The sequence below is a fragment of the Ceratotherium simum genome, chromosome 4 (assembly GCF_057802395.1).
Source record: "Ceratotherium simum simum isolate JZ-2026a chromosome 4, ASM5780239v1, whole genome shotgun sequence".
Classification (NCBI taxonomy): domain Eukaryota; kingdom Metazoa; phylum Chordata; class Mammalia; order Perissodactyla; family Rhinocerotidae; genus Ceratotherium; species Ceratotherium simum.
Genome location: NC_141903.1, coordinates 543548 through 558827, shown reverse-complemented (window position 1 = coordinate 558827; position 15280 = coordinate 543548). Strand labels below are relative to the sequence as shown.

Genomic DNA, 15280 nt, shown 5'->3' with positions numbered 1-15280 from the left:
TAGTATTCTCTTATAATCCTTTGTATTTCTGTGGTATCCGTTGTAATTTTTCCTCTTTCATTTCAGATTTTATCTGAGCCTTCTCCCTTTTTTTCTTAGTGAGTCTGGCTAAGGGTTTTTCAGTTTTGTTTATGTTCTCAAAGAACCAGATCTTAATTTCATTGATCCTTTCTACTGTTTTTTTAAGTCTCTATTTAATTTATTTCTGCTTTAATTTTTATTATTTCCCTCCTTCTTCTGACTTTGGGCTTTCTTCTTCTTTTTCTAGTTCTTTTGGGTGTGATTTAAGATTACTTATTTGAGATTTTTTTCTTCTTTGTTGAGGTGGGGCTTTAATGCTATGAATTCCCCTCTTAGGACCACTTTTGCTGCATCTCATAAGAGTTGGTATGTTGTATTTTCATTTTCATTTGTCTCCAGGTAGTTTTTAGTTTCTCCTTTGATTTCTTCACTGATCCTGTGGTTGATCATGTCGTGGTAGCATGTTGTTTAGTCTCCACATATTTATGACTTTCCCAGTTTTTTTCTTATAGTTGATTTCTAGTTTCATAGCATTGTGGTCAGAAAAGATGCTTGTTGTGATTTCAATCTTCTTAAATATATTGAGTCTTGCCTTATTTACCAACATATGGTCTATATTTGAGAATGATCTGTGTGTACTTGGGAAGAATGTGTATTCTGCTGTTTCGGGATGGCATGCTCTCTATATATCTATTAAGTCCATCTGATCAAGTGTTTCATTTAAATCCACTATTTCCTTGTTGACTTTCTGTCTGGATGATCTTTCCAATGATGTAAGTGGGGTGTTGAGGTCCCCTACTATTATTGTGTTGCTGTTAATTTCTCCCTTTAGTTCTGTTAATAGTTGCTTTATATTCTTTGGTGCTCCTGTGTTCAGTGCATATATATTCATAAGTGTTATGTCCTCTTGGGGAACGTCTCTTTTATCATTATATATTGCCCCTCTTTGTCTTTCATTGTCTTTTTCATTTTGAAGTCTGTGTTGTCTGAGCTAAGTATGGCAACACCTGCTTTCTTTTGCTTGCCATTTTCTTGGAGTGTCCTCTTCCATCCCTTCACTCTGAGCCTGTTTGTCTTTAGAACTGAGATGTGTTTCCTGGAGGCAGCATATTGTTGGGTCTTGTTTTTTAATCCATCTAGCCACTCTGTGTCTTTTTATTGGAGAATTCAATCCATTTACATTTAGAATGATTATTGATATATGAGGGCTTAAGACTGCCATTTTATATCTTGTTTTCTGATTGTTCTATATTTCCTTTGTTTCTCTTCCCTTGTATTTCTGACTGCCATTTCAGTTTCGTGGTTTTCTGTGGTGGTTTTCTCAGTTTTCTCTTGATTTATGAATTGTGGCTCTGCTCTGATTTTTTGTTTAGTGGTTACCATGAGGTTTGTATAAAAGATCTCATAGATGAGATAGTCCGTTTTCTGATAGCCTCTTATCTCCATTAGCCTAAGCAGGTTCCATCCCTTTTCTCTTCCCCTTCTGAGTTATTGTTTTCACGAATTGTTCTGTTTTGTGTTGTGAGTTTGTGATTAAAATGAAGTGTTTCTAGTTATTTTTGATGCTTTCCTTCCCTTTATCTCTTATGTTATAATTAAGTGTTTGCTAACCTGTTCTGATAGAGAGCTGCAGTGTTCTGATTTTGTCTGTCTATTTATCTCCTTGCTCAAAGCTTTAGACCTTTGCCTTTTTGTTTCAGGTATGAGGGCTTCCTTCATCATTTCTTTTAAGGGAGGTCAAGTGGTGACGAACTCCCTCAGCTTTTATTTATCTGGGAAAGTTTTTATTTCTCCATCATATCTGAAGGATAGTTTTGCTGGATAGAGTATTCTTGGCTGAAAGTTTTTGTCTTACAGTATTTTGAATATATCATTCCATTCTCTCCTAGCCTGTAAGGTTTCTTCTGAGAAATCTGCTGAAAGTCTGACAGAGATTCCTTTGTAGATTACTTTCTTCTACCTTGATACCCTTAATATTTTTTCTTTGTCATTGATTTTTGCCAATTTTACTATTATATGCCATGGAGAAGGTCTTTTTGCACTGATGTAATTAGGAGTTCTCTTGGCTTCATATACTTCTAAGTCCAGCTACTTCCCCAGGTTTGGGAAGTTCTCAGCTATTATTTTTTTGAACAATCTCTCTGCTTCTTCCTCCTTCACTTCTTCCTCTGGAATACTTACAATTCTTATGTTGCTTTTCCTAATCTAATAAGATATTTTTCAGACTTCCTTAATTTTTTTTTTAAATATTAGTTCTCTCTCCTCCTCCAACTGAAGCATTTCCATATTTCTATTATCTTAAATCACTAACTCCATCCTCCATAACATCAGCTCTATTTTTTAAGAATTCTAGATTATGTTTTATCTCATTAATTGTGTTCTTCATATCCAGAATTTCTGTTTTTTTTTTTTTTATAGTTTCAATATATTTGGTAAAGTGTTCCTTCTGCTCATTAATTTTATTCCTGAATCATTGAACTGTCTTTCTGAGTTTTCTTGTAACTTATTGAGTTTCTTTATGACAGCTATTTTGAATTCTCTGTCCTTTAGATTGTAAATTTCTGTGACTTCAGAGTTGGTTTCTGGAGACTTATCATTTTGCTTCTGCTCTGAATTGTCACTGTTGTTTTCCATGGTGTTTGATGAACTAGTCTTTTGCTGGTGCATTTGTGGTACTATCAGGTTGCAGATTCTACCTGCAACCAACTGGGGGAAGCAGGAGCTGTGTTTCTGAGCCCACCCCATCTGCTGGAAGTTGTGCAGGTATCCTGGGCACTCCTGCAGGCTGGGATAGCATTCATGCACACATGGGGCTGCTGCTGCCTCTGCTTACAGTTGTACCAGCCAGTGTGCTTGGTGGGTGGGGCTTCTTCCCAGGATCTGAGCTGGGGCCACTTTTTGGGGCCACAGCAGCATGGTGGGTACTCCTGCTGGCCGGGAAAGCATTCGTGTGCACATGCAGGGCAGTTGCCACCTATTCTTACAGTCATGCCACGGTGCGTTCCCACTGGTGGGGCTGCCACAGCATGGTGTGCACTCCCATAGGCTGGGATAGCATTTGCCCACAGTCTGGGTTGTCCCCACCTCCTCTTACAGTAGTGCTGGCTGTTGTGTGAGGACCTGCCACCTGGCTTACTGCTGCTGCGGTGGGCTAGGGGAGTGCTCACCAACTCCACTGCTTCCCAGGGACTCAGACCATCCACCTCCAGATGTATAGCTGCATGAGTCTCTCAGGCATCCTGTTGTGCTGTGTGGTATCCTCCATTGGCCAATGAGTGTCTGTTTAGTTGTAATTCAGAGGGGGAGAGACAAAGGGAACAGCTCATTTTGCCACATTGTTGACATCACTCTATAAAGTATTTCTTTCTTTCTGTCTTTTTTCCTGAGGAAGATTAGCCCTGAGCAAACATCTTTGCCAATCTTCCTCTACTTAGATGTGGGTCGCCACCACAGCATGGCTAATGAGTGGTGTAGGTTTGCACTAGGGATCCAAACCTGCGAACCTGGGCTGCTGAAGTGGAATGCACCAAACTTAACCACTATGCCATGGGGCCAGCCCCTGAAGTATTTCTTTTTAACAGCAAAGGGGCAACTGGACAAGTCCCAGAAAAACTCAAGGTGGAAATTGTTAATGTCACATACAGAAATAACCTTTTTCGCTGCCTGATTTCTTCAACTTCTACCCAAGTGAAGTGAATTTTTTACCTAATTTTAGTTTTCTTCTTGGTGCCTTTATTTGCAATTCCTATTGAAAATAAGTGTCTAAATTCCTTTATCTTTTTGCCAATTTATTTGAAATCTGCTGCCTTATTATCACTCAATTTTATTCAGAGGCTTGGACAGAAGGTACCCTAAAAAAGGTTCTTATTGACTGTCCCACTGCCTTTGGTACATAAGAACCAATACCTTAAAATGCATCTCTCTGCCTTATATTTGACTCAAACTTTAGGGTGAGTGTGAGAGACAACCATTTGTAGAATTATAAGAAAATGATTTTTTTTATTGATGTTTTAATGGTTTCTAACATTGTGAAATTTTGGGTTGTACATTTTTGTTTGTCCATCACCATATATATGACTCCCTTCACCCCTTGTGCCCACCCCCCACCCCCCTCCCCCCACCCCCACTGCCCTGGTAACCACAGTCCAGTTTTCTCTGTCCATGTGTTGGTTTATATTCCACATATGAGTGAGATCATACAGTGTTTGTCTTTCTCTTTCTGGCTTAGTTCACTTAACATAATACGCTCCAGGCCCATCCATGTTGTTGCAAATGGGACGATTTTATGTTTTTTTATGGCTGAGTAGTATTCCATTGTATATATATACCACATTTTCTTAATCCAATCGTCAGTCAAGGGACATTTAGGTTGCTTACACTTCTTGGCTATGGTGAATAATGCTGCAATGAATATAGGGGTGCATAAGCCTCTTTGGATTGTTGATTTCAGGTGCGTTGGATAGATTCCCAGTAGTGGGATGGCTGGATCATAGGGCATCTCTATTTTTAATTCTTTGAGGAATCTCCATACTGTTTTCCATAGAGGCTACACGAATTTGCATTCCCACCAGCTGTGTATGAGGGTTCCTGTTTCTCCACATCCTCTCCAACATTTGTTGTTTTTTGTCTTGGTGATTATAGCCATTCTAACAGGCATGAGGTGGTATCCTAGTGTTGTTTTGATTTGCATTTCCCTGATGATTAGTGATGTTGAGCATCTTTTCATGTGCCTATTGGCCATCTGTATATCTTCCTTGGAGAAGTGTCTGTTCATTTCCTCTGCCCATTTTTTGATCGGGTTGTTTGTTTTTTTGTTGTTCAATTGTGTGAGTTCTTTATATATTATGGAGATCAACCCCTTGTCAGATGTATGTTTTGCAAATATTCTCTCCCAGCTGGTTGGTTGTCTGTTCATCTTGATTCTGGTTTCATTTGTCTATAAGAAAATGATTTTTAAAAATGGTTCTATTATTATCATACTACTCACCCACAGTAGCTTCATCCACTTGAAAAATTAGGCAGGATCAAGAGAGTGGAGAGTGGAAAGGATTTGTGAAGATTCATTCGGTGTAAATGGGGGTGTGAGTATAAACCATCCCCTCCAAACAGGAGAGAGCATTTTGAGGTACTTGCTCCTTCACCTCAAGAGGCCTGCAGGTGGGAGACTTCAACAGAGCCACTTGGAGACTTCAATAAATGCATTTTATAGTTGGGAGGGGGCAGAGTGAGCCAGGCTGGAAATTCTAGTGGGTGAGAAAAGAGCCAACAACTGCTACAGTGGGGGAGCCAGGGAAGTCTTGGCTGCTGCAATGGTTTGAGGTAAAAGATGAAAGGGCTTTTCCTGTGTGTCAGAGAAGGGCGACAGTGAAGGAAGAGCTAGTGCAAGCTTGTCCTGAGTCCCATCTGGTCGGGCACCAGGGGGACAAAGGGATCGAGTAGCATGATGCTGGGAGAGGATGCTGGATCTCCAGAGGCTACAAAAGGTGATGTCAGCTGCCTCAGAAGGAGATGCATCAGCCCAGGCTGAGGACCTATGAATCCACTGTCCCAGTGAGGGGGTTTCTAAGGGGGTTTCACATTTCCCTTGAGAGAAGAGTCAGCTCTTTAAAATTTAAAGAGTCAGGCTCAGGGAGCATGACATTATCTTGGGACAGTAAGAGCCTTCTTGCTACTCTTTCCCTTTCTCTATGCATGGGCCAAACAGGAAGGCCCTGTGGCCACTACTGATGTCTGGCAGAGAAGGGGCCAAGAGAGACAGAAGCTGCCCACAGCCCCTCCCTCAAGCACAAGGGTTAGCCTAGAAGGAGCCCTAGCTGGGAGAGGACAAGACTGAGTGTTAAATGAGGTCTGAGTTTTTAATATGCATGGGATTGGGTTTTCAAATTAGTAAATTTAGACTCTGTTTCTGGCTGAAAGTGGTTGTAATACTTCATTACCATGGAGGTCATGAGCCTGCTGGAGTTTTCATACAACAGGGGGAAATAAGTTTGAAAGGACAAGAGGCTATGCTAAGCAAAATAAGTCAGAGGGAGAAGGTCAAATGCAGTATTATCTCACTCATTAGTAGAAGATAAAAGCAACAACAAACAATCACATAGAGACAGAGATTGGATTGGTGGTTACCAGAGGGAGGGAGGAGGGAGAAAGAGATGATTAGGCACATGTTGTGGTGATAGATTGTAATTAGTATTTGGGTGGTGAACATGATGTAATCTATGCAGAAATAGAAGTATAATGATGTACACCTGAAATTTATACAATGTTATAAACAAATGTTACTGCAATTAAAAAAAAAATAGAATAAAAAGAAGGAAAAAAAAAAAAAGGACAAGAGGAAACAAAAGGAAAGTAGAATTTAGGTCACATCCAGGGACCATGCTTATCCAGTAAATCCATTACCAGTATAAATTACCCACTTATTGCTCTTAAATCCCACTCCAGATGGTATGGGGTCTCCCTCAATGACAGGTGCCGAAGAGGAGATGGAAACAACCAACCTGTGAAATCCTCACAGGTGGGGATTTCAACTTAGTGGGCTTCTCTGAGTGGCCTGAGTTGGAGCTGATCCTCTCCCTCTTTGTCTTGACGTTCTATACCATAACGCTTGTGGGGAATGTGACCATCGTCCTACTCTCTATCCTGGATGCTTGACTCCACCCGCCCATGTACTTCTTCCTCAGAAACCTCTCTGTGCTCGACCTCTGCTTCACCACCAGCATTGTGCCCCAGATGCTGGTGAACATGTGGGGTGGCAACAAGAAGATCAGCTATGCTGGCTGCATGGTCCAGTACCCTGGCCTTGGCACTTGGCTCCACTGAGTGCGTGCTTCTGCAGTGATGGCAGTTGACCGCTATGTTGCATTTTGCTGGCCTCTGTGCTATGCCTCCATCGTGCACCCCAGGCTGTGCCACCTCCTGGCTGCAGCTTCCTGGTCCTCTGGCTCTGCCAACTCCTTTCTACAGTCCTCAATGGCCATGGTGCTGCCTCGATGTGGAAACTGGCACGTGGATCATTTCTTCTGTGAGCTGCTGATTATTGTTAAACTCTCCTGCATTGATACTGGCCCGACGGAGTCCAAAATGTTTATCGCCTGGCTAATCATCCTAGGCATGCCTGTCTCCATCATCCTGACCTCTTATGTGTGCATTGCCAGGGCAATAATACAAATGCACTCGGCAGAGGGAAGGAAAAAGGCCTTTGGGACCTGTACCTCCCACCTAATGGTGGTCTCACTCTTCTATGGGACCATTATGTTTTTGTATCTGCAGCCAAAGGACAACTACTCCCAGGACCAGAGCAAAGCACTGGCAGTGCTCTACATGATCCTCACACCCACCCTCAACCCCCTGATCTACACACTGAGGAACAAGGATCTGAGGAAAGCAGTCAGGAAGGTGGTGGGAAAGGAACAGGTGTAGGGGGATCAGGAGCTGGAAAAACAGGTGAGACAACCCAAGGAGACATGATTTGGGGTGTATTTGTTTCACTTTTCTAGGAGTGGAGTGCAATGTCTGCTACATCATATCCTGTAGCTACTCCTGGGATCCTGACAGGGCAGAAACTCTCCAGAAGGAAACTTACCCACCCCTGAAAGGAATCTTTGGTCAAGGAATTTCTCACTGACAAGTAATTCTGTGTCCCACTGCTACTGCCTTTCTGTTCTCAATGAATAGTTACTAACTTACTCAAATGTCACTAAATATACACTGAGATGTTATATTAACACTGAGGAGAATTCTACTACATTTATGAAGCAGATTCATGGCCACAGCAGCTTCTTCATCTTCTCCATCATCATCCTCACTTCCCCACTGTCAAAATGGCCAGGAATAGTGAAATACAGAGGATTTCGTCAGTAATGTGTAAGAGAATACTGAGCCACTGTGGATAAATATACATAAAACAAGAATAAAGAATAAAAAGCAATGAATAAACGGAGGTTATTCCTGCTTTTTAGAACTGAAAACAATCCCATGACCATTCAGGCAAGGCTGTAGAATATGCCAAATTTCATCTGATTTAAAACATAGAATGTCTCTCTAAAGGAGATATTATTTGAATCACAGGAATAAACATTTATTTGTTGGAGGTATGACAGTTTATGAATTTCAAGATCACAAAAATGATAATTGAATAAAGAGAATTGTGAGTTATGTAGAGAAAACTGATCTCAATGAGTCTGTAAACAGAGTTCATCACTTAATTCCATGGAAGGCGAGAATTTGAAAATCAAAAAGCACTTTTTTGAGTAGGGAAATGAGAGCAAAGGGAGTCAGGTGGCCTGATTTGCACTTCAAATCCAGATGGTTTTCATATGACAATGATCCCATGGTTCCAAATCCATGCTGGCATTAAGTCACTCTGTGGCCTAGTATGGGACCCAAGTCCGTCCTATTTCCTAAGGCATGGTTCAGAGCTTGTAGTGAGATATCCTTTTAAGGGAAAATGTCCATCGATTAACATGGGACTTGAGAAAAACATCTCTCATTCCCAGAGGAGCACAGTCTTTTCTCATGCGTCTCTGGATGTCAAGCTGTCATGTCCAGTTATGATAGATGGGAAGCACTACTGGTGTTCTTAAATTGCTAATCCAAGTGGCTAGAAAGGAGCCTGACAGTCTGTAAAAATGCCATGAATGTGGGATGAATTAATAATCAATATGGCAAGAAGTCCATGCAATATGGCAGCAAATGTTTTAGAACACCTCTGAAACATCTTTTTGGTGTTACATGCAACATTTCATTCATATAGGATAGGCATTTTGTATTGGCAAATGACTGAAGGTGTAGATTGAAAAAATAAAATTATTGTATGTACGACTGGTTGCAGCCATCTCTCTTGAACTACCATAATAACCATGTTGAAACATAATAGGTAGGGATTAGTCCAAATATAAATCATTGCTTAAAAGGAGAAAAAGAAATAACTGTTTTTATCAGCTGTTCAATTAGAACAGTGGTTCTCAGCAGAAGGCAATTTTGCCCCACTCCCACCTCCACAGGGACATTTGGCAATGTCTGGAGACATTTTTGGTTATCACAACCTAGGAGGGAGTTACCATTGGCATCTAATAAGGTAGAGGCCAGGGATGCTGCTAAATGTTGTACAATGTACAGGATAGTCTCCCACAGCAAAGAATTACCCAGCCCAAAATTTCAACAGTACTGAGGTTGAGAAGCCCTGCATTAGAGAAATATCATAGATGTTCTGATCAAAGGCATAACATTTATGAAGGCAGGATATTCATGACAGTGGGGTCAGATGATAGCATCTGGAGTTTTATGAGGTCAGTGAGCACTCTGTGTCAGAAAAGATCTAACTTGGAAAACAGAAACAACTTTAAGTATTTACAACAGAGGCTGTTTAAAGCAGGGAATTGGGATACAAGTGACAAAAGGGCTGAGAATCCAAACAGGGATTCTGTTGAGGAAACCCTGAAATCAGCAACAGTATGAAGTCACATCCTTAGACTTCAGTGATAAAAGGAGGAGGTGGTGTTACTAGAACCCAAGGGGTAGGGTCACCTGGAAGAAACTGCAGCCAGCACGGCAGGCCAGTAGCGCAGGAACTGGAGCCGCTTCCGGCTGCTACTGCCTGAGGTACCACCTGAAGCAGAGTGCGAGGGACCGCAAGTCTGCCATATCCCTTTATTCTCTCCTCTCATCTGTGGATATGAGAACGAAGACATGCAGCCTGTAGAGTCATCAATGCCTCGCTCCCCACCCCCCCGCCCATCTCACCCCAAAACTGAACAGACAGGGAAGGGCAATAAATGTATCTGGAGACCCACTGGCTCAGGACTGGCACCATTCATCCTTATTACACTCAGCATACATCGTCACCTTCTATGAAAATTTCTGTCATAAAATTCAGGCTTTCACCTTACATGAGGCAGCGTTTTGCCTCTCTCCAGCAAGGAGCTACAAGTCCTGCCAGTCATCGTGTCCATCTCAAGTCCACAAGTTTGAGTAATACACTATTCTCTTCATCTAGTCTAAGAGTAACTTCTCAGGGTCTGATGGCCTATGAATGAAATAGAAAATAATTGGTTAATATATACATTAAAATATCCATAGTAGCCACAGTTTTCTTTCTTATAAGGAGTCATGAGGCCACTGCTGGTATTGATTTCAATCACATCATTTTTCAATGACCCAGTTCATGTTACCTTTGCTTACAACTGCTGCCTGGTGAGTTGAACCAAACTTTCATTTCTAGAAGGTATGAGACCTTTGTTGGACTGTCATAGTTTTCCAGTGATGTTAACTATCAAACATGGCAGTACTAAGACTCAGCCCAGAGAATTCCATGGGTTCCAAATGTAGTCTTCCTTATCCTCATTGTGTAGCAACAAGCCTATTGAAGTGGAGGAAGACTATCCTCTACCCACACTGGGTCCCTTCTGGCTGGGCTATAAATTAAATTGACATGAGACAGAATAACAGGAAAAAATCAAACAAAGCTTTATAACATGTATACATGGGAGAGACCTGGAAAACCTGGGTTTCTCAACAAAATGGTGGAGATTCTCTTCTTAAATAGATTCAGGTAAGGATGATGTTAGGGGTGGGGGGAGTCAGTTATGGGAGATTACCAGAAAAGCACAGTAAACAAGAGTAAGGTTATGCAGATTTAAGGCCTCACCTTGCGCATTGACAAGTTTCTAGAGATGAGGTCATCCCCCACCCTCTTCCCAATACAGAAAGAGAGATACCTTTACAAATGGAGATTTCCCTTGCAAATGTAAATGTTTGGTAAACAGAACTTCGATAACAATGGGCTTAGCAGGGACCCTCACAGTCTGTGGATACCCAGAGTTATCTATGGTGATGGCCTGTCCTGGGGACAGGCCTCTTATCTTAAATTCTTTTAGGCAGTTTGGGGGAAGGTCAAATGTACTTCATGATTCTTCTGAGCCTTTATTGTCTTCAGCTTGAAATAATCTGCATACCAGAATGGCACATCTTGGGGTGGCCTGCCCTGAACCCCATCACCATTTCCCTTGATAATTGGGATTATTTACCCCAGACAAGAAATTAATGTTCTTAGTCAGTTTAGTGGGATCATGGCACTAGGGATCCACCATACCTGATGAAGTCATAACCATTGTTGTACCCTCTGGTGGACACATTTGTCTTTGGGGCACTAAGACCTCAAGAGCAGCAGAGACCAAGGTTGTGGGGATGGGAAGAAAAATTTGAGTGGAATATTAGGTGGTGAGAAGGTTCACACCCACTTCTGCTCCTTAGTTCCTGGACCCAGGTATTCTGGCTTTGGAACAAAAGTACACTAGACATATAAAGCATATTCTACATGGTGTACAATGCCCCAATCTCATAGGATGTTGTCTCCAAGCTGGTGAGATAACATTTTTCAGTAGGTCATCCAAATAGTCTATCAAGCTACCTACTTCTAGATGTTGTGGTACATGGAAAGAACAATAACAATATCTTTTATGGACATGAACTCCTTGCCATATTTTTATTTTGTTGAAATGAGATTCTTGGTTGGGAGAGTGCTACGTGGGATACCATGACAATGGATGAGGCATTCCTTAAGTCCACAGGTAATGATGCAGAGGCATAGCAGAGAGGGAGGGCAAATTTATATGTAGGATAAGTCTTATTATAGTGACGGCAACTCTGTGCTCCATCTATGATGGAAGGGTTCCAATAAACCTGCCCCCAGGAAGATAGCTTGCCTCCTCAAGGAATGATGAGTAGGAAGGGCTCTATGTTGGCTTTTAGTTTTGGCAGTTAAGGCACTCAATTCTAGTGGTAGGCTGCTCAGCTTGGTAAGGAAAAGTCCATGCCATTGAGCCTATACATAGCCTCCGTTTGTGGCACTATTGCCAATTTATACACAGGCCCATTGAGTAATTTCTGGAGTAGCTGAGGAAGGAGGCTTACTGACATCCACATCTTCACAAGCAGTCTCACCTCCTGTGCCATTCTGAGAGGTCCCTCCATAAATGCCTTCCCCAGACCTTTCCAAGTCTCTGAACAACTGGAAAAACCATTAGCCACTTATCGCAAATCATGACATAGCCATACATCTGAATACGTCTCCTTTCACACAAAGTGTATTTTCAGATATACTTCCCAAATCTCTGTCCACTTGGGTTATATTATGGTTCACTTCCAGCATTTCATGCAGACCCATTTGTAAACCAGGCTCAAGTTTTTTCATTCTTCATCATCTGGTCTTAGGTAATTCCTTTTAGGCCATAGGGTGTCTTGCAGTGGGGAAGCAGTGCATCAAGAGTAGGTGTTGTGAGAGACTGCACCTCATATTCATGCAAATTACTTGTGAATCTGTACCTACTAGAGCTTAATCTTGTACAGTTGATCTTAATCTTCTAGTGGATAGAGAATTCTTGTTCTTTATGGATTGGTAGATAAGATAGCACCCAGTTTATGATAGGCAGCTCAGTGCCATAATTAGTTGGTGTCCCATGATTATACATTTAGTCTCTACCATGGCCCATTAGCAATCTGGGATTTGTTTTTCAGAAGGAAAATATTTATCAGCAGAAGGGGAAGTGGCTTTGGACTAGGACTTTTTGTGCAATTTACCTCTTGGGCCTTTTCAGAGGGTCTGTTCAGGATCCCTATTCGCCCTGACACATGAAACATTATTGGAGTTGGAGCTGTTGGTTGTTAAAACCCAAGTGGCAGAGTAGCTTTTACTGCAACTTGGACTTGCTGTGGAACATTGAGACAGTCCTGTGGGTTAACTGGTAAAAGGGCTGGAGCAACATAACTTGACACAGTGTATGTTGCATTCCAAATCCAAAGTGGCTCTGCAGTGACCGTGCCTATGTCTTACGGGTAACTGTTCAAGATGTAGTACCTTATTTTTCATTTTAGAGGAGATGTAGGGGATATCTTTACATGCTGTACATGAGTGAATGCTGCACATGATAGTTCCCTGCAATTTCATGGGTTTTATATCCCAGCTGTCGTATGCATGTATCTTAATGAGGGCGTGTGATACTCACAATTTTGTGCACATCAGCTTCTACTGGCATAACATTAATTTAGTGGACCAGTATGATAACCCTGTGAGATTTCTATGTAATATAATCAAGGTTCCTATGGATTACATTATGACAGAAAGCAGGAGAGTTGAAATAGCCCTGAAGAAAGACCATAAAGATATACTATACCTATCAAGTGAAATTTTGATGATCCTTACTGATTTACATGAAGAAAAATCACTTTTTCCAGGCAAGCGGCTATGTTGACTTGCTATAGCAAAGTTCCAAATCTTAACTGAAAGCTACAATTTTTGTAACTTCTTGATTAACTTTACAATAATCTATATGTGTTCCACAAGACCCAGTAGCTTTTGCATAAGCTAAACAAGCTACTTAAATGGAGATATGATAGTGATGATCCTTCTTGCATCTTTGATGATGGCTCTAATCCCTGCAATTTTTCCCAGGGATGCAGTATTTTTTTCATTCATGATTTAGCAGTGGAGAAATGCTTCCAGGAGCTTCAACTTGGTCATTTTTACTATAGTAGCTTTCATTTCCATAGGAGCCAATGTGTGGTCATCCGAAAGAATATTTACTCCAACTATATAGTTAAGACCAGGGGAAATAACCACAGAGGTAGTCTATGGACACACTAGACCCACTGTGAGATGGATTTGGCCCAAACTCTATTTATCACAATGGCTTTTAGGAGTTCCCAAACTGGTCCTTTAAATCTGCTTATTTTCTTTTGTCCCATGCATACTCACCCTGGGAAATAGCTGCAGACCTTTTTAAGGAAAAGTCAGAGACCTCTGTGCTTCACTTTCTTAATCTGTAAAGTGATAATACTTTCCTATTCCTATTAATAGAAGTAATAGTCGTCTTCTTCCTCTTCCTCAGAGCACTGCTGTGAGGTTTATATTACTAAATATATGTATAAATATATAAATAATTAATAGTATATTTATATATAAATTATATATTTATATATATAAATATATAACATTATAAATATATAACATTGCTTGTGTTATGGTAGGTGCTAGATAAGTGTTTGCTATTATTATTGTTATTTTAGAAAGAATAAAAAATTTTTTAAAAAATCCTCAATTTTGAGGCATAGCTGAGCTTTCAGGAAATTAAGGGAATTCCCCAAGGCAAAAATGGATAAAACTTACTGTTTCCTGTTGGCATGTAAGGAGCTTGAAAGTTGTGCCTCCCTTCTTCAAAACAAGAAAAAAGCTGAACAATTTGAAAATCAATCACTCTCCTTAGATCATCAGAGAATTGAGGTCACAGGGAAAACTGCTTCTCCCCAAATTGGAGATCTAGGTGGATACAGAGAATCACAACACACCAGAGCAGAAGCCCGGGAGCAAAGTCTCCACAGGAATAGTGCCGGGTAGGAAAATCTAAACTCTGAACAGTGAATTGCTGGAGGCCCAGTGTGGACAAGTTGAGAATTAAAAACTCCACGAGGGCCCAGTCTTAGGGCAGCCCTCACACCTTTGTGTTTTACCTCCAGGAGTCCTACAAGGTCCTTACAGTGAAGATAAGAGAAAAATTCTCTCTTTCTGGAAGCAGAGGAGAAGTAGATTTGGAAATGCACACAGAGCACTCTGTTCTTAACAAGGCCTGCCCTCAAGAGAATCTATTTCAGCAAAGCCTAACCAACTGAGGTTTTAGCAGATCCTAACCAACCTTGGGGAAGAGAAATACCCAACTCCAGCCTTCTCTAGCCTTGCTGTCTCACCTAAGGGGAGGGGGGGAGCTTAGAAGTATTTGTGAAAGTTACAGCATAAGGGCGTAGGCTCAACTAAAGAATTGAGACCTAATCATAGGACTATAGAATGCTTCCCTTCCCCCACACCTTATCACCATATCAATAGGGCTCCTGTATAATAACAGGAAAATACAACTGAAAAAACTATGTGTCTCAGACATTATTTAAGAAGTCTCTAGGGGAACCCAAAGACAGACGGGGGTGGGTGCAAAACCAAGGACACCAGAGGAAATTATAGCCTCTGACACCTGCAGCTACAGTACACAGTAAACACAGCCTAAGCCATAGCCAGATAAAACATAAAATCTCACACTAAAGGCATACTTAACACAGTTACTTTTATTCAATACTGCAGTCTCCCCTTTACTTGTGGGGTATATGTTACAAGATCCCCAGAAGATGCCTGAAACTGCAGATAGTACTGAACCCTATATATACTATGTTTTTTTCTATACATATATACCTATGCTAAAGATTAATTTATAAATTAGGT

General features: G+C 41.1%; 1 long non-coding RNA gene and 1 pseudogene across 5 annotated transcripts in view; both read left to right on the top strand.

The window, feature by feature from the left end:
* The window catches only part of LOC147917178 (uncharacterized), a 210276-nt gene that overhangs the window by 66218 nt on the left and 128778 nt on the right, over positions 1-15280 (top strand). The window lies entirely within an intron of this gene.
* Positions 5462-7458, top strand: LOC101408033 (olfactory receptor 2Y1B-like; annotated as a pseudogene).